Here is a 23,180-nt window from a genome sequence, read left to right on the forward strand (position 1 = left end):
GTAGATATGGCACACTGTGCAGAACTGTTGTGTGCCAGCGCTTATAGGCTGTACACATGGCACACTGTGCTGAACTGTTGGGAGCCACGTTCGTAGGCTGTAGACATGGCACACTGTGCTGAACTGTTGGGAGCCAGCGTTTATAGGCTGTAGACATGGCACACTGTGTTGAACTGTTGTGAGCCAGCGTTTATAGGCTGTAGACATGGCACACTGTGCTGAACTGTTCTGTGCCAGCGTTTATAGGCTGTAGACATGGCACACTGTGCTGAACTGTTCTGAGCCAGCGTTTATAGGCTGTAGACATGGCACACTGTGCTGAACTGTTGGGAGCCAGTGTATATAGGTTGTAGACATGGCAGACTGTGCTGAACTGTTGAGAGCCAGCGTTTATAGGCTGTAGACATGGCATATTGTGCTGAACTGTTCTGAGACAGCGTTTATAGGCTGTAGATATGGCACACTGTGCAGAACTGTTGTGTGCCAGCGCTTATAGGCTGTACACATGGCACACTGTGCTGAACTGTTGGGAGCCACGTTCGTAGGCTGTAGACATGGCACACTGTGCTGAACTGTTGGGAGCCAGCGTTTACAGGCTGCAGACATGGCACACTGTGTTGAACTGTTGTGAGCCAGCGTTTATAGGCTGTAGACATGGCACACTGTGCTGAACTGTTCTGAGCCAGCGTTTATAGGCTGTAGACATGGCACACTGTGCCGAACTGTTCTGAGCCAGCGTTTATAGGCTGTAGACATGGCACACTGTGCTGAACTGTTCTGAGCCAGCGTTTATAGGCTGTAGACATGGCACACTGTGCTGAACTGTTGGGAGCCAGCGTGTATAGGCTGTAGACATGGCACACTGTGCTGAACTGTTCTGAGCCAGCGCTTATAGGCTGTAGACATGGCACACTGTGCTGAACTGTTGGGAGCCAGCGTTTATAGGCTGTAGACATGGCACACTGTGCTGAACTTTTCTGAGCCAGCGTTTATAGGCTGTAGACATTGCACACTGTGATGAACTGTTGGGAGCCAGCGCTTATAGGCTGTAGACATGGCACACTGTGCTGAACTGTTGGGAGCCAGCGCTTATAGGCTGTAGACATGGCACACTGTGCTGAACTGTTCTGAGCCAGCGTTAATAGGCTGTAGACATGGCACACTGTGCTGAACTGTTGGTAGCCAGCGTTTATAGGCTGTAGACATGGCACACTGTGCTGAACTGTTAGGAGCCAGCGTTTATAGGCTGTAGACATGGCACACTGTTCTGAACTGTTCTGAGCCAGCGTTTATAGGCTGTAGACATAGCACACTGTGCTGAACTGTTCTGAGACAGCGCTTATAGGCTGTAGACATTACACACTGTGCTGAACTGTTGGGAGCCAGTGTTTAAAGGCTGTAGACATGGCACACTGTGCTGAACTGTTCTGAGCCAGCGTTTATAGGCTGTAGACATGGCACACTGTGCTGAACTGTTGGGAGCCAGCGTTTATAGGGTGTAGACATGGCACACTGTGCTGTACTTTTAGGAGCCAGCGTTTATAGGCTGTAGACATGGCACACTGTTCTGAACTGTTCTGAGCCAGCGTTTATAGGCTGTAGACATGGCACACTGTACTGAACTGTTGGGAGCCAGTGTTTATAGGCTGTAGATATGGCACACTGTGTTGAACTGTTGGGAGCCAGCGCTTATAGGCTGTAGACATGGCACACTGTGCTGAACTGTTGGGAGCCAGCGCTTATAGGCTGTAGACATGGCACACTGTGCTGAACTGTTCTGAGCCAGCGTTTATAGGCTGTAGACATGGCACACTGTGCTGAACTGTTGGGAGCCAGCGCTTATAGGCTGTAGACATGGCACACTGTGCTGAACTGTTCTGAGCCAGCGTTTATAGGCTGTAGACATGGCACACTGTGCTGAACTGTTGGGAGCCAGCGTTTATAGGCTGTAGACATGGCACACTGTGCTGAACTGTTAGGAGCCAGCGTTTATGGGCTGTAGACATGGCACACTGTTCTGAACTGTTCTGAGCCAGCGTTTTTAGGCTGTAGACATGGCACACTGTGCTGAACTGTTCTGAGACAGCGCTTATAGGCTGTAGACATGGCACACTGTGCTGAACTGTTGGGAGCCAGTGTTTAAAGGCTGTAGACATGGCACACTGTACTGAATTGTTCTGAGCCAGCGTTTATAGGCTGTAGGCATGGCACACTGTGCAGAACTGTTGGGAGCCAGCGTTTATAGGCTGTAGACATGGCACACTGTGCTGAACTGTTAGGTGCCAGCGTTTATAGGCTGTAGACATGGCACACTGTTTTGAACTGTTCTGAGCCAGCGTTTATAGGCTGTAGACATGGCACACTGTGCTCAACTGTTCTGAGACAGCGCGTATAGGCTGTAGACATGGCACACTGTGCTGAACTGTTGGGAGCCAGTGTTTAAAGGCTGTAGACATGGCACACTGTGCTGAACTGTTCTGAGCCAGAGTTTATAGGCTGTAGACATGGCACACTGTGCTGAACTGTTGGGAGCCAGCGTTTATAGGCTGTAGACATGGCACACTGTGCTGAACTGTTAGGAGCCAGCGTTTATAGGCTGTAGACATGGCACACTGTTCTGAACTGTTCTGAGCCAGCGTTTATAGGCTGTAGACATGGCACACTGTACTGAACTGTTGGGAGCCAGCGTTTATAGGCTGTAGACATGGCACACTGTGCTGAACTGTTCTGAGCCAGCGTTTATAGGCTGTAGACATGGCACACTGTGCTGAACTGTTCTGAGACAGCGTTTATAGGCTGTAGACATGGCACACTGTGCTGAACTGTTGTGAGCCAGCGTTTATAGGCCGTAGACATGGCACACTGTGTTGAACTGTTCTGAGACAGCGTTTATAGGCTGTAGACTTGGCACACTGTGCTGAACTGTTCTCAGACAGCGTTTATAGGCTGTAGACATGGCACACTGTGCTGAACTGTTGGGAGCCAGCGCTTCTAGGCTGTAGGCATGGCACACTGTGCTGAACTTTTCTGAGACAGCGTTTATAGGCTGTAGACATGGCACACTGTGCTGAAATGCTCTGAGACAGCGTTTATAGGCTGTAGACATGGTACACTGTGCTGAACTACTCTGAGCCAGCGTTTATAGGCTGTAGACATGGCACACTGTGCTGAACTGTTGGGAGCCAGCGTTTATAGGCTGTAGACATGGCACACTGTGCTGAACTGTTCTGAGACAGCGTTTATAGGCTGTAGACATGGCACACTGTGCTGAACTGTTGGGAGCCAGCGCTTATAGGCTGTAGACAAGGCACACTGTGCTGAACTGTTGGGAGCCAGCGTTTATAGGCTGTAAACATGGCACACTGTGCTGAACTGTTGGAAGCCAGCATTTATAGGCTGTAGACATGGCACACTGTGCTGAACTGTTGGGATCCAGCGCTCATAGGCTGTAGACATGGTACACTGTGCAGAACTGTTGGGAGCCAGCGCTTATAGGCTGTACACATAGCACACTGTGCTGAACTGTTGGGAGCCAGCGTTTATAGGCTGTAGACATGGCACACTGTGCTGAACTGTTCTGAGACAGCGTTTATAGGCTGTAGACATGGCACACTGTGCTGAACTGTTGGGAGCCAGCGCTTATAGGCTGTAGACAAGGCACACTGTGCTGAACTGTTGGGAGCCAGCGTTTATAGGCTGTAAACATGGCACACTGTGCTGAACTGTTGGAAGCCAGCATTTATAGGCTGTAGACATGGCACACTGTGCTGAACTGTTGGGAGCCAGCGCTCATAGGCTGTAGACATGGTACACTGTGCAGAACTGTTGGGAGCCAGCGCTTATAGGCTGTACACATGGCACACTGTGCTGAACTGTTGGGAGCCAGCGTTTATAGGCTGTAGACATGGCACACTGTGCTGAACTGTTCGGAGCCAGCGTTTATAGGAAGTAGACATGGCACACTGTGTTGAACAGTTGTGAGCCAGGGTTTATAGGCTGTAGACATGGCACACTGTGCTGAACTGTTCTGAGCCAGCATTTATAGGCTGTAGACATGGCACACTATGCTGAACTGTTCTGAGCCCGCATTTATAGGCTGTAGACATGGCACACTGTGCTGAACTCTTGAGAGCCAGCGTTTATAGGCTGTACACATGGCACACTGTGCTGAACTGTTCTGAGACAGCGTTTATAGGCTGTAGATATGGCACACTGTGCAGAACTGTTGTGAGCCAGCGCTTATAGGCTGTACACATGGCACACTGTGCTGAACTGTTGGGAGCCACGTTTGTAGGCTGTAGACATGGCACACTGTGCTGAACTGTTCTGAGACAGCGCTTATAGGCTGAAGACATTACACACTGTGCTGAACTGTTGGGAGCCAGTGTTTAAAGGCTGTAGACATGGCACACTGTGCTGAACTGTTCTGAGCCAGCGTTTATAGGCTGTAGACATGGCACACTGTGCTGAACTGTTGGGAGCCAGCGTTTATAGGGTGTAGACATGGCACACTGTGCTGTACTTTTAGGAGCCAGCGTTTATAGGCTGTAGACATGGCACACTGTTCTGAACTGTTCTGAGCCAGCGTTTATAGGCTGTAGACATGGCACACTGTACTGAACTGTTGGGAGCCAGTGTTTATAGGCTGTAGATATGGCACACTGTGCTGAACTGTTGGGAGCCAGCGCTTATAGGCTGTAGACATGGCACACTGTGCTGAACTGTTCTGAGCCAGCGTTTATAGGCTGTAGACATGGCACACTGTGCTGAACTGTTGGGAGCCAGCGCCTATAGGCTGTAGACATGGCACACTGTGCTGAACTGTTCTGAGCCAGCGTTTATAGGCTGTAGACATGGCACACTGTGCTGAACTGTTGGGAGCCAGCATTTATAGGCTGTAGACATGGCACACTGTGCTGAACTGTTAGGAGCCAGCGTTTATAGGCTGTAGACATGGCACACTGTTCTGAACTGTTCTGAGCCAGCGTTTATAGGCTGTAGACATGGCACACTGTGCTGAACTGTTCTGAGACAGCGCTTATAGGCTGTAGACATGGCACACTGTGCTGAACTGTTGGGAGCCAGTGTTTAAAGGCTGTAGACATGGCACACTGTGCTGAATTGTTCTGAGCCAGCGTTTATAGGCTGTAGGCATGGCACACTGTGCAGAACTGTTGGGAGCCAGCGTTTATAGGCTGTAGACATGGCACACTGTGCTGAACTGTTAGGTGCCAGCGTTTATAGGCTGTAGACATGGCACACTGTTTTGAACTGTTCTGAGCCAGCGTTTATAGGCTGTAGACATGGCACACTGTGCTCAACTGTTCTGAGACAGCGCGTATAGGCTGTAGACATGGCACACTGTGCTGAACTGTTGGGAGCCAGTGTTTAAAGGCTGTAGACATGGCACACTGTGCTGAACTGTTCTGAGCCAGCGTTTATAGGCTGTAGACATGGCACACTGTGCTGAACTGTTGGGAGCCAGCGTTTATAGGCTGTAGACATGGCACACTGTGCTGAACTGTTAGGAGCCAGCGTTTATAGGCTGTAGACATGGCACACTGTTCTGAACTGGTCTGAGCCAGCGTTTATAGGCTGTAGACATGGCACACTGTACTGAACTGTTGGGAGCCAGCAATTATAGGCTGTAGACATGGCACACTGTGCTGAACTGTTCTGAGCCAGCGTTTATAGGCTGTAGACATGGCACACTGTGCTGAACTGTTCTGAGACAGCGCGTATAGGCTGTAGACATGGCACACTGTGCTGAACTGTTGGGAGCCAGTGTTTAAAGGCTGTAGACATGGCACACTGTGCTGAACTGTTCTGAGCCAGCGTTTATAGGCTGTAGACATGGCACACTGTGCTGAACTGTTGGGAGCCAGCGTTTATAGGCTGTAGACATGGCACACTGTGCTGAACTGTTAGGAGCCAGCGTTTATAGGCTGTAGACATGGCACACTGTTCTGAACTGTTCTGAGCCAGCGTTTATAGGCTGTAGACATGGCACACTGTACTGAACTGTTGGGAGCCAGCGTTTATAGGCTGTAGACATGGCACACTGTGCTGAACTGTTCTGAGCCAGCGTTTATAGGCTGTAGACATGGCACACTGTGCTGAACTGTTAGGAGCCAGCGCTTATAGGCTGTAGACATGACACACTGTGCTGAACTGTTGGGAGCCAGTGTTTAAAGGCTGTAGACATGGCACACTGTGCTGAACTGTTCTGAGCCAGCGTTTATAGGCTGTAGACATGGCACACTGTGCTGAACTGTTGGGAGCCAGCGTTTATAGGCTGTAGACATGGCACACTGTGCTGTACTTTTAGGAGCCAGCGTTTATAGGCTGTAGACATGGCACACTGTTCTGAACTGTTCTGAGCCAGCGTTTATAGGCTGTAGACATGGCACACTGTACTGAACTGTTGGGAGCCAGCGTTTATAGGCTGTAGACATGGCACACTGTGCTGAACTGTTGGGAGCCAGCGCTTATAGGCTGTAGACATGGCACACTGTGCTGAACTGTTGGGAGCCAGCGCTTATAGGCTGTAGACATGGCACACTGTGCTGAACTGTTCTGAGCCAGCGTTTATAGGCTGTAGACATGGCACACTGTGCTGAACTGTTCTGAGCCAGCGTTTATAGGCTGTAGACATGGCACACTGTGCTGAACTGTTGGGAGCCAGCGTTTATAGGCTGTAGACATGGCACACTGTGCTGAACTGTTAGGAGCCAGCGTTTATAGGCTGTAGACATGGCACACTGTTCTGAACTGTCCTGAGCCAGCGTTTATAGGCTGTAGACATGGCACACTGTGCTGAACTGTTCTGAGACAGCGCTTATAGGCTGTAGACATGGCACACTGTGCTGAACTGTTGGGAGCCAGTGTTTAAAGGCTGTAGACATGGCACACTGTGTTGAACTGTTCTGAGCCAGCGTTTATAGGCTGTAGGCATGGCACACTGTGCAGAACTGTTGGGAGCCAGCGTTTATATTCTGTAGACATGGCACACTGTGCTGAACTGTTAGGTGCCAGCGTTTATAGGCTGTAGACATGGCACACTGTTCTGAACTGTTCTGAGCCAGCGTTTATAGGCTGTAGACATGGCACACTGTGCTCAACTGTTCTGAGACAGCGTGTATAGGCTGTAGACATGGCACACTGTGCTGAACTGTTGGGAGCCAGTGTTTAAAGGCTGTAGACATGGCACACTGTGCTGAACTGTTCTGAGCCAGCGTTTATAGGCTGTAGACATGGCACACTGTGCTGAACTGTTCTAAGACAGCGCTTATAGGCTGTAGACATGGCACACTGTGCTGAACTGTTGGGAGCCAGTGTTTAAAGGCTGTAGACATGGCACACTGTGCTGAACTGTTCTGAGCCAGCGTTTATAGGCTGTAGACATGACACACTGTGCTGAACTGTTGGGAGCCAGCGTTTATAGGCTGTAGACATGGCACACTGTGCTGAACTGTTAGGAGCCAGCGTTTATAGGCTGTAGACATGGCACACTGTTCTGAATTGTTCTGAGCCAGCGTTTATAGGCTGTAGACATGGCACACTGTACTGAACTGTTGGGAGCCAGCGTTTATAGGCTGTAGACATGGCACACTGTGCTGAACTGTTCTGAGCCAGCGTTTATAGGCTGTAGACATGGCACACTGTGCTCAACTGTTAGGAGCCAGCGTTTATAGGCTGTAGACATGGCACACTGTTCTGAACTGTTCTGAGCCAGCGTTTGTAGGCTGTAGACATGGCACACTGTGCTGAACTCTTGGGAGCCAGAGTTTATAGGCTGTCGACATGGCACACTGTGCTGAACTGTTGGGAGCCAGCGTTTATATGCTCGCTGTATTTAAATATTTGTTCTTGTAAATCTTGTGTCGATATAATGGATGTCGACAGACTTGATGTCACATTACTGAATATGTATTGCTGCAAATGTCTTTTGAGTAATGTGGTGTCTATTGCTGCTCACACAATAAAACTTGAGGAAATTAAAGGGCCCGATTCACAGAACTAACTTAAGACAAAATCCTAAACGTACTACTTTTGGTATTCACAGAAGGCATTTAGTAGTAGTAAAGTTCGGATTTTGTCTTAAATCTGTCTTAAGTCTGTCCTAAGTTTGTCTTAAGACTGTCTTAAGTTTGTCTTAAGTCTGTCTTAAGTCTGTCTTAAGACTATCTTAAGACAAAATCCTAACTTTACTACTACCAAATGCCTTCTGTGAATACCAAAAGTAGTAGGACAGACTTAAGACAGACTTAAGACAAACTAAGGACAGACTTAAGACAGACTTAAGACAGACTAAAGACAGACTTAAGACAGACTTAAGACAGACTTAAGACAAACTTAGGACAGACTTAAGACAGACTTAAGACAGACTTAAGACAAACTAAGGACAGACTTAAGACAGACTTAAGACAGACTAAAGACAGACTTAAGACAGACTTAAGACAGACTTAAGACAAAATCCTAACTTTACTACTACTAAATGCCTTCTGTGAATACCAAAAGTAGTAAGTTTAGGATTTTATCTTAAGTTAGTTCTGTGAATCGGGCCCAAAATAATTTCAACATAATTTGTTTCAATATTCAAATTTTTCTGCATATTCTGTATTTTCAGCATTTTTGTTTGCTCTCTTATAACTGCATACCATCGCCTGAACAGAACAGAGGGACAGAAGGAGATAAAATGGAGGGGCAAAATGGAGGCACCAGGGGGTCCAAGTTACAAGCAATGCTTAATTTGTAACAAAATATTAATAATAATAAGTAATAGGGCTCTCGCCAGGAGGCCTCTGCAGCTTGCACCACCCATTGCCACGTCCAGCGTTGCCAATGACAGTACGTACACAACTACTAACCAGCACACAGCAAGTGTGACAATTCAGCCTATTCCAGGCCCCCAAAGTTATAAAAATGCCTGGGCGGCAGGTATTAGTTGTTTTTATTGTAAACTGAATTAATAAACAATTGCTGTTCCGCTCAGCTCTCAATTATAGAAACAGCGCCACCATCTGGCATCTGCCGGTGTTGACAATTAAGTGTGGGTGCCAAGCACCAGAAAACACCGGCTATAAATTAAGCATTTCTTACAAAGCCAGGCCCACACTCCTGTTGCTGGAGGGACACAAGGCATGCTGCTTAGAGAGGGGCAGTCAGTGAGATGCTGTGAGGAAGTAGGGGCTTGTAAACTGGAGACAGGTGCCTGAAGCTAGGGTGCCAGGCACCTTCCAAACCTTCTGTCTGGAAGACATGTTCTCACCACAGAGCCAAGGAAGGTAAAGAGAGTGGGGGCGGAGGCTGAGCCATCATGTGAATGGTGGGGGGTGACTGATGGACTTCATGCAAGGCATACACTTCCAAGACAGTGCTTAATTTGAGCCGGAGCTTTCCGGTGCTGAGCACCGGCACTTAATTGGTTTCCGGTGCTCGGCACCAGCACCTAATTGTCAACACCACACTTAGGGCAGTCTGCCACAAGGTGGCGCTGCTCATGTACTTTAGAGATGAGCAGTATAACAGATGTTTAGGAAATCAATATACATTAAAAAATTATTAATACCTGCCTCCTCAGCCATTCCTTTAGCTTTAGGGACCTGGAATAATCGGAACTGTCGCATTTACATGCGAGAGAGATGGTTAGTAGTTGTTTTGGCAGCGATGACAGGAGCGATGGGTGGTACAAGCTGCAGTGGCCTTCTGGTCAGAGCCCTGGCACTTCATATTTTACAAATTAAGCACTGTTCCAAGACATATTCGAACACTAACAGAGTGACAGAGTTGAAGAGGGAATGCGGGGACTTATTGATGACCAAGTGAGACATCAAATCAACTTCCCGGCCCCTCCTCGTGCCCCCAAATTAACGTATGTTTTTCTGTATAGCTCAGCGCATGTTTCCAATCACGATCTCGAAATTAATTTGAGTCCAGTGCACGGACGCTCGTGTCACTGCGGTGAGACATCAGGGCTGACCCAGAATGCCAGTGGGATGCCCAAATTGCACCCCTTTTTTGTGAGACAGACTGCTGGCCCATACATCTAGCTTAGATGTGGAGTTACAGAGGTGGCAGCATTATTTATATATATATATATATGTACAGGCCCTTTGATCTGTAACCCTGTGGGGACCATGTTCCCCCCAAGTAAAGTCTGGGCAGTCACATGTAACTGGACATACTCTACCATCATGATGTCTGGAACATGCATGGGATGTGTGTGTGTGTGTGTGTGTGCGCACGTGTGTGTGCATGCGTGTCCATGTGCATGCACATGTGTGTGCATGTGAGTGCACGTGCGTGTGTGTGTGTGTGCACATGTGTGCACCTGTGTGTGCGCGTGTGTGCACGTGTGTGTGTGTGTGTGTGTGTGTGCACGTGTGTGTGTGTGCACGGCATGTGTGTGCATGTGCATGCGTGTGTGTGTGCACCTGTGTGTGTATGCGTGTGTGTGTATGTGCACGTGTGTGTTCACGCGTGTGTGCGCGTGCGTGTGTGCACATGTGTGTGCACGCGTTTGTGTGTGTGGCAAGGTGGTGGTTGCCTTTGTATGGGGGTGGCCTTCCCTTCAGCCCACCCCTTACCTAAACCAGTTGCCTGTGTGGGAAGGGGGCGGTAACAAACCTGCACCCCTTTCATGTCGTCACAATCCCCCATCAGAGTGAGGCCGCCCTCGCCCGTCTCTCGTGGGCGAGCTCTCCGTTGCTGTGTGGAGTCAATCACATTTCACCCGGGCCACTTCAAAGCAGTCCCAGAGGGAGGCATCGGGTTGCATGACCTGGAAGCATGGTGATCATGCCAAAAACATGTCACCATCATCGGAGGGACGCCTGATGATTTGAGAGTAGACACCCCACCAACTCTTGGACGTTCACCTCTGAGAGTTCAGTTCTTTGCTGCTATGGCTCAGGCTGGCACGGGAGCCCCCGCTGCTTTCTGCAGCAGTCTGCTGGACTCGGGTTCCTCGCGGGACACCAGGCTTCAGATGGACGTGGTAGTCATACATCTGTCCATGGCCTTGTAGCGCCAACACAGACTCGGCACTAGGAGCAAGTGGGCACTCCACGTGTTGGCATCAAACAAATAGAGGCATCCGGTTGAATGGAGCCAGTCCAACGTTTGCCACTCCCAGGTGGGTGAGTAGTGTCATTAAATGGTGAAGCACGGAGGGGGCTTGCTGCTTGGTAGAGCGATCACAGGGTCCACTGCAGGGGGGGGGGGGCTTCTGGAAACCCTCCTGGCACACTGCACTCCCAGGCCTCAGAGGAGCATTCAGAGCAGCTGGACTCTGGTTCTAGGGCCGAATAAGGCCGGTTCTCAGGACGCAGGGCAGCCTGTCTCCTCCGTCTGACCGCAGCCACAGCGGCCCATGTCCTCGGTCTGAACCTCGCCCTGACCTGACCTTGTCGCGATGCGCTGCTCTGCATGGAAGGGGTAGGGCAGGGAGGCATTGCACGGTGCATTCCTGCCTTCCCCTACGCTGGCACCATCTCGGTGTGGGCAAAAGCCAGAGAAGAGCAAGGTTTCTTTAAGCAGCCATCCTGCTGGATGATTTTCTAAACCCGCTTCCGTCCAGGGTCCCAGTTACACAGGATGTCGGTACCGGACTTTTCTCGGGCTTTTGCTGACACCGAGACGGCCGCGAGACAGCCTCACACAGGGTGTGTGTGTGTTCACACCATTGAGCCCGGACTGAATGTGTTTACACTTTGCCCTGATGGAGACCTCGATAAAAGTGTATACAGGCCCCAGCAGTTCATGAGGTCGAAACGCGTTGGCACATTTCTGGGGATTTATAAGGAGTACCACCTCAGCGTATAAACATTGGCTATGATTCCTGAAAGAAGCCATTTATTCATAAAGAACCAAGAACTCGATTGGAAAAGGCTGAGTGTGGGAATATAACACTGGCCATATAATAACCCCGTGCATGCTTAAGGGGCAACACAGCCATTGCTATGAGATAATTTGGACTCTGGTAATAACTCACGAATGTTCCGCAAATATTGTACTTTCAAATAATCTCTTTCTTGTTTTTTGATGTGTTTGTCTTGTGTTGACCCATGTCAATTGATGTATTTTGTATATAATTTTATGTCTGTACCAAATGGATAAGATTATCGTAAAAACGGAAAACACTAAAAATAATATTTATAAAATGTGCAACAAGATAAATACTCAAGAACACTAGATTGACGTGTATGCGGTGTCTCTTCGATTACTGTTTATTATTGGCCATGTTATATCAGCATCATTTCCTGATTATTAATCTAATGTTAGAGCGCCATCTATAGGCCACATAGCCACATGTATTTTCTACTAAACAAAAAGTCGGTCAGAAGCCCCATACTCTCTAGTGATTGGATCGTTTCCGTGCCTTCCTCCTTACAGCCATTACTGGACCGGGGAAGGTTTGCAGCCGGGATATCTCCTTCTCCTTAGAATTCTTTTTCGTACATGGAACCCCCTCCCGCACTAACACGACCTTCTACCCAGAAGACATATTCAATTTCAATTCAGAAAGCGCGTTTTCGTACTTTTTAAAGTTTCCGCCTCCGGCCAAGTATGGCTTTTTCCAGTCTGTAGCCCACCTATGACGGCAGGTGTCCATCTATGGCAGGACCGCCACAAGCAGCAGGGGGTAGCCAGTGCACTTTTCAGTGACACCCCACCGTCCCGCCGGCTCCTGTCACAGCATTCAATTATTCAGTTAAACAAGCACTGGCAAAAACAATATATCGTGCTTCTTAACTTTGGCTTTGCCCAAGGCAAAATTTTAATTTTAAGGCATTTCCCCGCATTAAAAGTAATTTTAATACGCATTTTATCACAAGAGACTGGGCTGTATAAATGCGGATGTGCGAGTCACCGAGCGCCAGCAGTTCCTGGATTGTCACGTGACGCCCGCCGTCATAAGTTCTGAATCCCGATGGGAGTGCGAGTGTTCACTGTCAGCATGCCTGGGTCTAAGGTGCCCCTCTTGATGCTCTGCGCTCTGTGCCTCCAGGTCTGCCTCGCTGCGCCTCCGGAGCTCGTGGAACAGAGTCAGCAGGAGGAGGCGTCCCCATTGCCTCTTGAGTCATTTAGCTTCGGCCCTCTGTGGCAGCTGCCTCAGACCCTGCACATTTCACCGGTGGTGTATCACCTCTCCCCCGCTGGCAGGCAGTAACTGGACTGGACTGGACCATCATCAATGCATGGACGAGAATGTGGTGCCATCCAGTGGTCGAAGTGGGAAAAAATAAGTAGGGGAACTGTAGAAGTGAGCGGTATAGTCGTTGTGGGGGCGGAGCCAAGGGGGCCAGGAGGAAGAGGCGGGGATACAGCCGGAGGCGAGTTAGTTAGAGCAGGGACGGGGACCGAGCAAGGAGTCAGAGAATAAAGCTCGTAACAAAAGTACACATAGTTCTGTGGTCATTGGTAAGGACACGACAACTGGCGACGAGGGTGGGATTCTGCAGCCCACCACCCATCGAACCTCAGGAAGAGCGTCCCGTCCCCTGTAGCGTGAAGAAAGAAAACGGCGTCTGAAGCAGAACGCCTGTTCGCGCCAAATTCTGATTCACCCCTGATGCGTGCGAGTTAGCACACGAGTGAAGAGGAGAAATCGGGAGCCCACCCCGAGCCTGCATTGCTGCTCCGGTGATCGGGAGGTGTTTGAGGCACTGTTGAAGCCTCGTGGAAGGGATCGGAATAAAGAGCGCTGTTGCGCGCCAAGAACAAAAAGAAAAGCTCACCCCCGATGCGTGAGGAACGGCACGCGCACAAAGAAAAAGTCGGGAGCCTACCCCGAGCCTACCTGGATGGGTGAAGTGTCCAACAACTGTGTGAGTCACTGCTGATGTCCTGGCACCTGTGGAAGTGGCTGCGGGGGAGTGCCAAATGAAGCTTGGTGAGCCTGAAGAAAGACTGCAGCCAAAATCTCAGGGGTGTGAGAGTTTCTGTTTGGCGGCCATCTTGGAGTCAGGCGTCCTTGAAAGACATCCCTATGAAGTTCATGGGCGACCATTTTGAAGTCAGGCAAGGCCAAACAAACAAGCATTGACTGAGGAAAAGGCCTGAACAAGTAAACAAGCACAAGCTAATGCAAAGCGGAAATAACAAATAAGCCAGAGACAAAGCAAACGGGAAGCAACAAACAAGCATGTGCATAGACAAGAGAGAAACGAAAGCATACTGTCAAGATGTCGAACCACAACTCTCCACAAAGAAATGAAGTCAAACCACTCCTGATGGGGGTGTCACACCTGCGTCCCCCGGAACCCCTTACGCTGACGACTGGAGGGAGCATGGGTCCCCGATGGCAGGAATGGCTCGAGGACTTTGAAGATTATATAAAGGGATCAAAAGTGACAGAGGATGAAGACAAAGTGATTGCACTGAGAAATCTCGTGGGTAAAGAAATTAGCAAGTTAATCAAAGAACTGCCGACGGCAGATACAGGAACCTATGATAAGGTGCGAGACGCTCTGAATAAAAAGTTCCTACCTAAGAGAAATGTGGATTACGAGAGATATGCTTTTCATCAAGCCCGTCAAGGGAAGGAAGAAGTGATGAGCACATTCATAACGAGACTACGTCGACTGTGCAGGTACTGCGAATTTGACGCGTTCTCAACAGATGATGCCATCAGATCACAAATAATCGATGGCTGTCAATCCGAGACGTTTAGGAGAAGACTATTAAGAAAGAGTCATAATCTGGAGGAGATTGAGGAAATGACCCGAGCTTACGATCAAGCAGAGGAACACGCCAAGAGCATGGAGACCGGGCGCACTGATAGAAGGGAGCAGGTATGCCGAGTGCAGGCCAGTCGTAGTCGCTGGCACTCTAAAGAGCGACAACACAGATCGCGACCGTCCTCTCGCCAGCGATACACTGATCGTAGAAGTCCTGAGTCAGGCTGGAGAGACAAGAAACAAAACAGCTCGAGGAAATGTTATCGGTGCGGGCACGACTTCCCGCACAGGGATGCCTGTCCAGCCATGGGCCAGCAATGTAGGAAATGTGGACGGATGAATCATTTTGAAGCAATGTGTGGAGACTATCGCAAGGAAAGAAGGAGTGAAAGGACAAGGCCTACTCGCTCTGACACCAGACGACACCATGCGAAAGCCGTACAAGATCGACCGGAGTCGTCCTCTGGCTCTTCGCATTCCAGCAGAGAATCAAAGAGATCCCAATGGTCGAGGAGGTCGTTGTCCAGGGATTCCCGATCAGGGTCGCGGGAATCGGAATACACTATTGAATATGCAAGTATGGTCGCGGATCCTGACCAGCTCAAGAAATACCCGAGACTAAATATAAGTGTAGGGAATCACGCCACGAAATTTGTTCTGGACAGTGGAGCGTCACTGAACTATATCCCTGTGACGGAATACAAGAAAATGAAGACACCACCGCCTTTGAGTCCAGCATACGTCAAGGTATTTACCTGGATGTCGAAGAAGCCTCTTCCCTGTCTGGGAAAATTCCCAACAACACTCAGGCACCAGACCATGTCTGTGCCGGCATTCATACATGTAATTGATGGCCCGGAGGCTGATTGTCTTCTCAGCTTACCCACTGCAGAGCGCCTTCGTCTAGTTGAGATTCTGTATAGGGCTAGTGATGACCCGGACATTTTACACAAATTCCCCAAGCTATTCACCGGGCTGGGAAAGATGAACAGATGTCAAATTCGACTTCACATTAATGAACAGATAAGACTGGTAGTACAACATCCCAGGCGAGTGCCGGTCCACCTTCAGCAAGCAGTGGAGGATGAACTTCAGGAATTATTAGCAACTGACATCATTGAACGGACCGACGGTCCCACACCATGGGTATCGCCGGTAGTTATCGTGCCGAAGAAAGGCACTCCAGGGAAGGTGCGCCTATGTGTTGACATGCGGCTTCCTAACACTGCCATCGAAAGGGAACGTCACCCCGGGCCCCATCTGAGTGACATGATCTCTGCATTAAATGGTGCCAGGGTATTTTCGAGAAACTCGACTTGAATAAGGGATACCATCAGCTGGACTTGCATGAAAAGTCGAGATACATAACAACATTTGCAACTCACCTGGGGCTGTTCCGATACAAACGGTTAAGTTTTGGTATTTCCTCGGCTGCGGAGATCTTTCAAGAGGCTATCTGTCAGACTATACACCATATACCCAACACGTTGAACTACAGCGATGATATTCTCGTATATGGGTCAAATGTTCAGGAACATGATAAAGCTCTAGATCGGGTATGTCATGCTCTCTTGGAAGCTAATCTAACCCTAAACAAGGACAAGTGTGAATTTCATCAAACCACTCTCAAATTCTTTGGACATGTGTTCTCAGGAGCGGGGATGAAGCCTGACCCTGAAAAAGTGATGGCGCTCAATGACACCAAGAGTCCCCAGAATGTCAGTGACATTCAATTGTTTCTGGGCATGGCCAGTTATTGTGCCAGATACATAAAGGACTATGCCACAATTAGTCATCCCCTCCGAACGCTTACGAAGCAAGGACAGCCTTTTGTCTGGACTCCTCAGTGTGAGCGGGCGTTTCAAGACATCAAACATGCAGTTGAGTCTGCCGACAACTTAGCTTATTTCAGTCCTAAGAGAAAGACGGAGATAACCGTGGATGCTAGCCCTGTGGGCCTGGGTGCAATTCTGGCTCAGTATGACAATGACATTGATCAACGGCACATTGTGGCCTACGCCAGTCGCAGTTTGTCAGACACGGAGAAGGCGTATTCTCAACCAGAGAAGGAAAGTCTGGCAGTTGTATGGGCCTGCGAACATTTCCATGTCTTTATCTATGGCAAACATTTTACCATGGTGACTGATCATCAGGCGCTTGTCACCATCTTTGGAAACCCCAGGTCAAAGATGCCACCTCGGATTGAGCGGTGGGGTTTGCGTCTACATGAATATACCTACACAATACTGCACAAGCCGGGAAAGTCAGCAAATCCGGCTGACTACATGTCACGACACCCTTTATCATCACCGGCATCACGACCATCGATGGCCGAGGAATACATCCACTTTGTGGTGGGCCAAGCTCGGCCGCCCGCAGTTCCTCTGGAAGCCATTCAAGAAGCCACTGCGCAAGACGTCGTCCTGCAGAAAGTATTACGCCGACTGCAGACTAATCGGTGGGGACATGACAGTGAAGAAGAAGGGAATTATCCCACAATTCGACAAGAAATGCAAGCATTCCGACATGTGAGTGATGAACTCCCTGCCACCTCGGAAGGTCAGTTGCTGAGAGACCAACGGATCGTCATTCCGACACAATTGCGCCAGGGCGTCATCAATCTCACCCATGAAGGTCACCGGGGAGTGATGGCTCCAGAAGATGATGGGAAGACCAGAGAGTGAGGAGAGAGAACGGCCTGAACCGGCAGTCGCGGTTCAGCAACATGATACTCACGTAGAGCCTGAGTCCGAATCAGGAAACGTACTTCTCCGACCTCGACGAGACATTCGACGGCCAAAACGACTTATTGAAGAACTATGAACAAGTCAGTTATTTTGTTTTGTTAACAAAGGGGGAGATGTAGAAGTGAGCGGTATAATCGTTATGGGGGCGGAGCCAAGGGGGCCAGGAGGAAGAGGTGGGGATACAGCCGGAGGCGAGTTAGTTAAAGCAGGGACGGTGACCGAGCAAGGAGTCAGAGAATAAAGCTCGTAACAAAAGTACACATAGTGTCTGTGGTCATTGGTAAGGACACTACAGGAACTGTGGGTGGAACACCAGGAGGCGGGAATAACCAGAGGATTGGGTCAGTGGGCGGAGTCAGAGGTGTGGCTAAAAAGAGCAAAACGTACCAATTTTTTGTATGTTTGGCATTTTACTGACCAGTTACAGCTTATAACGTTATTTAATACAACCAATGGATACACGTTTATTTGAGGTTTAATATATGAGTTAATAACATTAAAATACATTTACAATGTGGGATAAGTTTTCAATCACAGAATGTCCCAAACATGCTTATAAGTGGAACCAGATACCATTTGTTTCCGAGCCATGCAGTTTCTTTCATCAGCACTTCTCCTGCCTTTTTCTAACCATTTCTGAACATAAAATTTGGGTTTAAATTCTATGACAGGAGGCACCACATGTTGGGAAACACTGTTGATTACATCATTCTGTGCCCCTTGGGCAATGCAAAATTGTAGCCCTACTTTTTTTATGTGCTTCACGCAAAATGTCATGAAGCCAGCATTAGATGCCTCCTGGTTTCCTGTTATTGTCCTCACATTATCTAAATCAGTTATTTTCTCCCCTTCAGACTACTATCCTCTGCAGTCACTATTAGACACCTTCGTCCTTTGTCTCTCCACAAGCACTGTAGGTGTCTAGAAATAACACCCAACAGAGACTGCATGAGGAAGTTCAAACATGAATGGCTAAATATCCTAGTTTGCAAATGTTTTCCACATAATTAAACCTCTGTCATATTTGCCACACAATACACCATCATCATCATCATCTGATGGTTTGAACAAAAAAATTGTTTGTAGCTCACACCGTTCAAAACACGTGACTTGTGTTGCTGTGAAGTAGAATGCCCTTTCCAAAGGTTGAATGGTCTACGTTCTCACTGCTGCACTCGTATGTTTAACTGGCATTAATGAGGCAAACGCTTTGCAGAGACTGTTGGTATGTGTAAAAAAGTCAAAATAATAAAGTATCAGAAAATGTCCCACACATTACTCTGCGGCCTTTCTTTGCTGCATAATGTAGTCAACACTGCAACATAATTTTGTCCTCCATTGCTGCATAATTGCAGTGGCCCCACAGCAGGCTGCACATGTTAAAGGTGAACTTAGAGGCATATATATGGTAATGGTGGCGTAGGGCAGCGCAGCACGTTTTTTTGCTGTGCTGCGCTGCGTCATAGGGAAAGGGCAGGAATGCCCCGTATTTATCCAATACTGTCCATTTCTGTCTTTTCCCCCAGTGCTGGCACCGTTTCATCAGCCTAGCGCCAATGCAGGCACCCTGTTGCATGCAGAATTGTTTCTGTGCAGGAAGGGGCACCTTCCTGCACAAAAACAATCCTGAGAGGCTTTTTCCTTTTTCTATGTGTGCTGCACATATAGAAAGAGAAAACTACTGAGAGAAATAAAGATATTTCTCCTTGTTGTGCCCCCCTTGGGGAGGCGTACAATTTTGATACATTCCCAGGTTTACAAGTCCTTGTAAATCTAGAAATGCATCAAAAACCATGGGAGTTGCATGGGAACACCACCGCAACACGTCCCTTGAGCAGAGGAAGGCAAAGCGGCGATTTCTGTGTGTTGAAAGCCATGCAAAGTGTCTACGAGTGGCTTTATAAATATGACTTAGAGATTTGCATCATGCATTTACCACGTTCCGTGGTGCAAACAGGATGCAAGGTCCTTGTAAATATGCCCCTTAGTTTGGTGTGCATGAAAATCCTGCGTTGCCGATCCCTGGTGAGTTGCACTACTACTGCTGGAACAAGGCCAATGGAGGCACCAATGGGTGAGGCGGACTGGCCTAAAGGGTCCTGGGACCTCAGTGACAAAGTCTCTGTTTCTCTAGGGTGTGCTTCTTCGTAGGCCTGACCGCAAGACTGGAGGTGAACTTCAGTATGGATTGTGGTGGACAGGCCTTCAAGTTTAACCCACACTGGCCTCCAGTAGGGTCCACCTGCTGGTGCTAAGAGACTAGGGCTTCTATGGTCTATGGAGGCCTTCTAAAGTATAGTAGGGGAACATGCTCCCACAGAGTGGTAAAAGCGCTATATAAATGCTACAATGTTACGCAATACTCTATCTGCGCGTTTTGCAAATTGCACTCCTTGCAAGGTTTCTTAGCTTCGATGTATTCCTGTTCCTCAGCTGGGCTGGGGAAGATAACATTGATTTGACCAATAACATTTTATAATGATAAATGATAGTGAATTCCAGGTAAAACGGCACCGGAAACTCCACGGATCATATTTAAGCTTAGACACAGTGCGCCACGGACTTACAAGCAGACCCAATTTGCAGTGCTAATGTTAGCACTACAGATCCCAGAATGCATTTATTGCTTATACTGATGCAGCTGGACCAGTTACTATTATTCCCCGGTGGGCCCACCTTTAAATATATTTGATTACCAGCTATTGCTGGTCTCCCTAAGCAGGTGAGGGTGACTATGAGTGTCGCAAACCGCGACCAAGATGCATTAGGAAAGCAGTGCGTGTCCCAGAAGGACAGCAGAAGTTGTCACTCATTTGACTTATGGTGATACAGCAGCGTAGAAGAGCGAAGGAGTTCCTGGTTATAAAGCATACTTGTCTAAATTAAAATTAGAAATGATGCGGTATAACACAGTGCATTCTGTGACATTATTAGTTTTCCATGCTGTTATTTTACCACTAATGAATACTGCCAGGGTGTAAATTTCACCTCGTTAGTACCAGTGTAATATAATCCGAATGCTGCAATCAGTAACTAAAGTTGATTGGTTAAGCTTTTCAATATGTCTAACAATCTGCGACACCACATTCGACGCTTTCTCTTACGAATCTCACATCGTCTCGAGCTAGAAACAAAATTGTTTTGGGTCGCAGCTGTATGGTCAATTATTATGCAAGTGCAGCATATTCATAATTATGAGGGAAATCTCCACACCAACACAATCACATACTTCCAGTAGCCAGCAAAAATGAACTGGATGGAGTAGTAATGTAGTTGACCTCGACCCAACATAATCAATAACTTGCAGATTTTATCAAACAAACTTCAACAAGCATTTGCAATGCAATAAGTCTCGCATTCGCGAGATTTTGAGCTATTGCCGTTGTAAATGACAATGCCTTTTATATAAAAGGTATTATCATTTACAATACCAATAGGTCAAAGTTTAAGAAAATGCGAAACCTATTGCATTGTAAATGCTTGTTTTTTAAAGCGCCAAGGTTTGGGCATAGACTCCTAGGAATTCTACACTGGAGTGCTCTTCCTTTCATTGTGGCGTCGTCAGTATGTGTGAGTCCGAAAATAAAGGGCAGATGAGGTCAAGGGTGGTGCCTAAAATGCATCCTGATGTGACCATTGTATTGGTCACAGTGGGGGCAGGCAGGGGGCATGCTCGCTAAATTAGGTGTAAATCACACTCTTGCAGCAGGGCCACCAAAGGTTGCCGTTTTCATGTACTGGTTAATTACTGCTACAGTGTTGCTTTGCAGGCCCCGCCCCCAGATACAGAGGAGAAGAGGGAGGAGGTCGTGGGAACTGCAGACGCCTTCCTTAATGGGCAAAACACAGGGCTGGACGATCGCACAATATTTTTAAATTCGGACCATTCCTGCCGTCCTAGGACGCATTTTTAAAATACAGAAGTAGGGGAACGGACTGTGTTGAATTTAAAAAGTAGGGGCACGCCGTGCTCCTCCGATCCCGCCCACTTCTACCACTGGTGCCATCACTTGGTCAAGGCCACATGCCCACCCCATTGTGTTCCCTCCAACTGGCCTGGTCTCATAGACGTAACAATCCCTACCAGTTGTTTCCTGTCGGACCCTTGCGCAGGTGAGAACCAGGTTTCTTCCCATTTGATGTGACACCGTAGTCTGAATTAACCAAGGTACGAGTTCAGCATAATAGCCTATGCTGTGACACAGGGAGAGGCTGCACGTGCTTCAAGAGAGTGGTGTTCAAGAGGAAGGGACAGTTCTGCGTCAAGATCTATGCGCAGGTGAAAGGCAGAGCTGCTGAAGCCTGCACTGTCTGCGTCGAGATCTGTGCATGGGTGAAAGGCGGAGCTGCTGAAGCCTGCACTGTCTGCGTCGAGCTCTGTGGGCAGGTGAAAGGCAGAGCTGCTGAAGCCTGCACTGCCTGCGTCGAGATCTGTGCGCAGGTGAAAGGGGAAGCTGCTGAAGCCTGCACTGTCTGCGTCGAGCTCTGTGGGCAGGTGAAAGGCGGAGCTGCTGAAGCCTGCACTGTCTGCGTCGAGATCTGTGCATGGGTGAAAGGGGGAGCTGCTGAAGCCTGCACTGTCTGCGTCGAAATCTGTGTGCAGCTGAAAGGCGAAGCTGCTGAAGCCTCACTGTCTGCGTCGAGCTCTGTGGGCAGGTGAAAGGCGGAGCTGCTGAAGCCTGCACTGTCTGCGTCGAGATCTGTGCGCAGGTGAAAGGCGGAGCTGCTGAAGCCTGCACTGTCTGCGTCGAGATCTGTGTGCAGCTGAAAGGCGGAGCTGCTGAAGCCTGCACTGCCTGCGTCGAGATCTGTGTGCAGCTGAAAGGCGAAGCTGCTGAAGCCTCACTGTCTGCGTCGAGCTCTGTGGGCAGGTGAAAGGCGGAGCTGCTGAAGCCTGCACTGTCTGCGTCGAAATCTGTGTGCAGCTGAAAGGCGGAGCTGCTGAAGCCTGCACTGCCTGCGTCGAGATCTGTGCGCGGGTGAAAGGCGGAGCTGCTGAAGCCTGCACTGTCTGCGTCGAGCTCTGTGGGCAGGTGAAAGGCGGAGCTGCTGAAGCCTGCACTGTCTGCGTCGAGATCTGTGCGCAGGTGAAAGGCGGAGCTGCTGAAGCCTGCACTGTCTGCGTCGAGTTCTGTGCGCAGGTGAAAGGCAGAGCTGCTGAAGCCTGCACTGTCTGCGTCGAGCTCTGTGGGCAGGTGAAAGGTGGAGCTGCTGAAGCCTGCACTGTCTGCGTCGAGATCTGTGCATGGGTGAAAGGGGGAGCTGCTGAAGCCTGCACTGTCTGCGTCGAAATCTGTGTGCAGCTGAAAGGCGAAGCTGCTGAAGCCTCACTGTCTGCGTCGAGCTCTGTGGGCAGGTGAAAGGCGGAGCTGCTGAAGCCTGCACTGTCTGCGTTGAGATCTGTGCGCAGGTGAAAGGCGGAGCTGCTGAAGCCTGCACTGTCTGCGTCGAGTTCTGTGCGCAGGTGAAAGGCAGAGCTGCTGAAGCCTGCACTGTCTGCGTCGAGATCTGTGCATGGGTGAAAGGGGGAGCTGCTGAAGCCTGCACTGTCTGCGTCGAAATCTGTGTGCAGCTGAAAGGCGAAGCTGCTGAAGCCTCACTGTCTGCGTCGAGCTCTGTGGGCAGGTGAAAGGCGGAGCTGCTGAAGCCTGCACTGTCTGCGTCGAGATCTGTGCGCAGGTGAAAGGCGGAGCTGCTGAAGCCTGCACTGTCTGCGTCGAGCTCTGTGCGCAGGTGAAAGGCAGAGCTG

Source organism: Triturus cristatus, chromosome 8 (assembly GCF_964204655.1).
Source record: "Triturus cristatus chromosome 8, aTriCri1.1, whole genome shotgun sequence".
NCBI classification, from domain to species: Eukaryota; Metazoa; Chordata; class Amphibia; order Caudata; family Salamandridae; genus Triturus; species Triturus cristatus.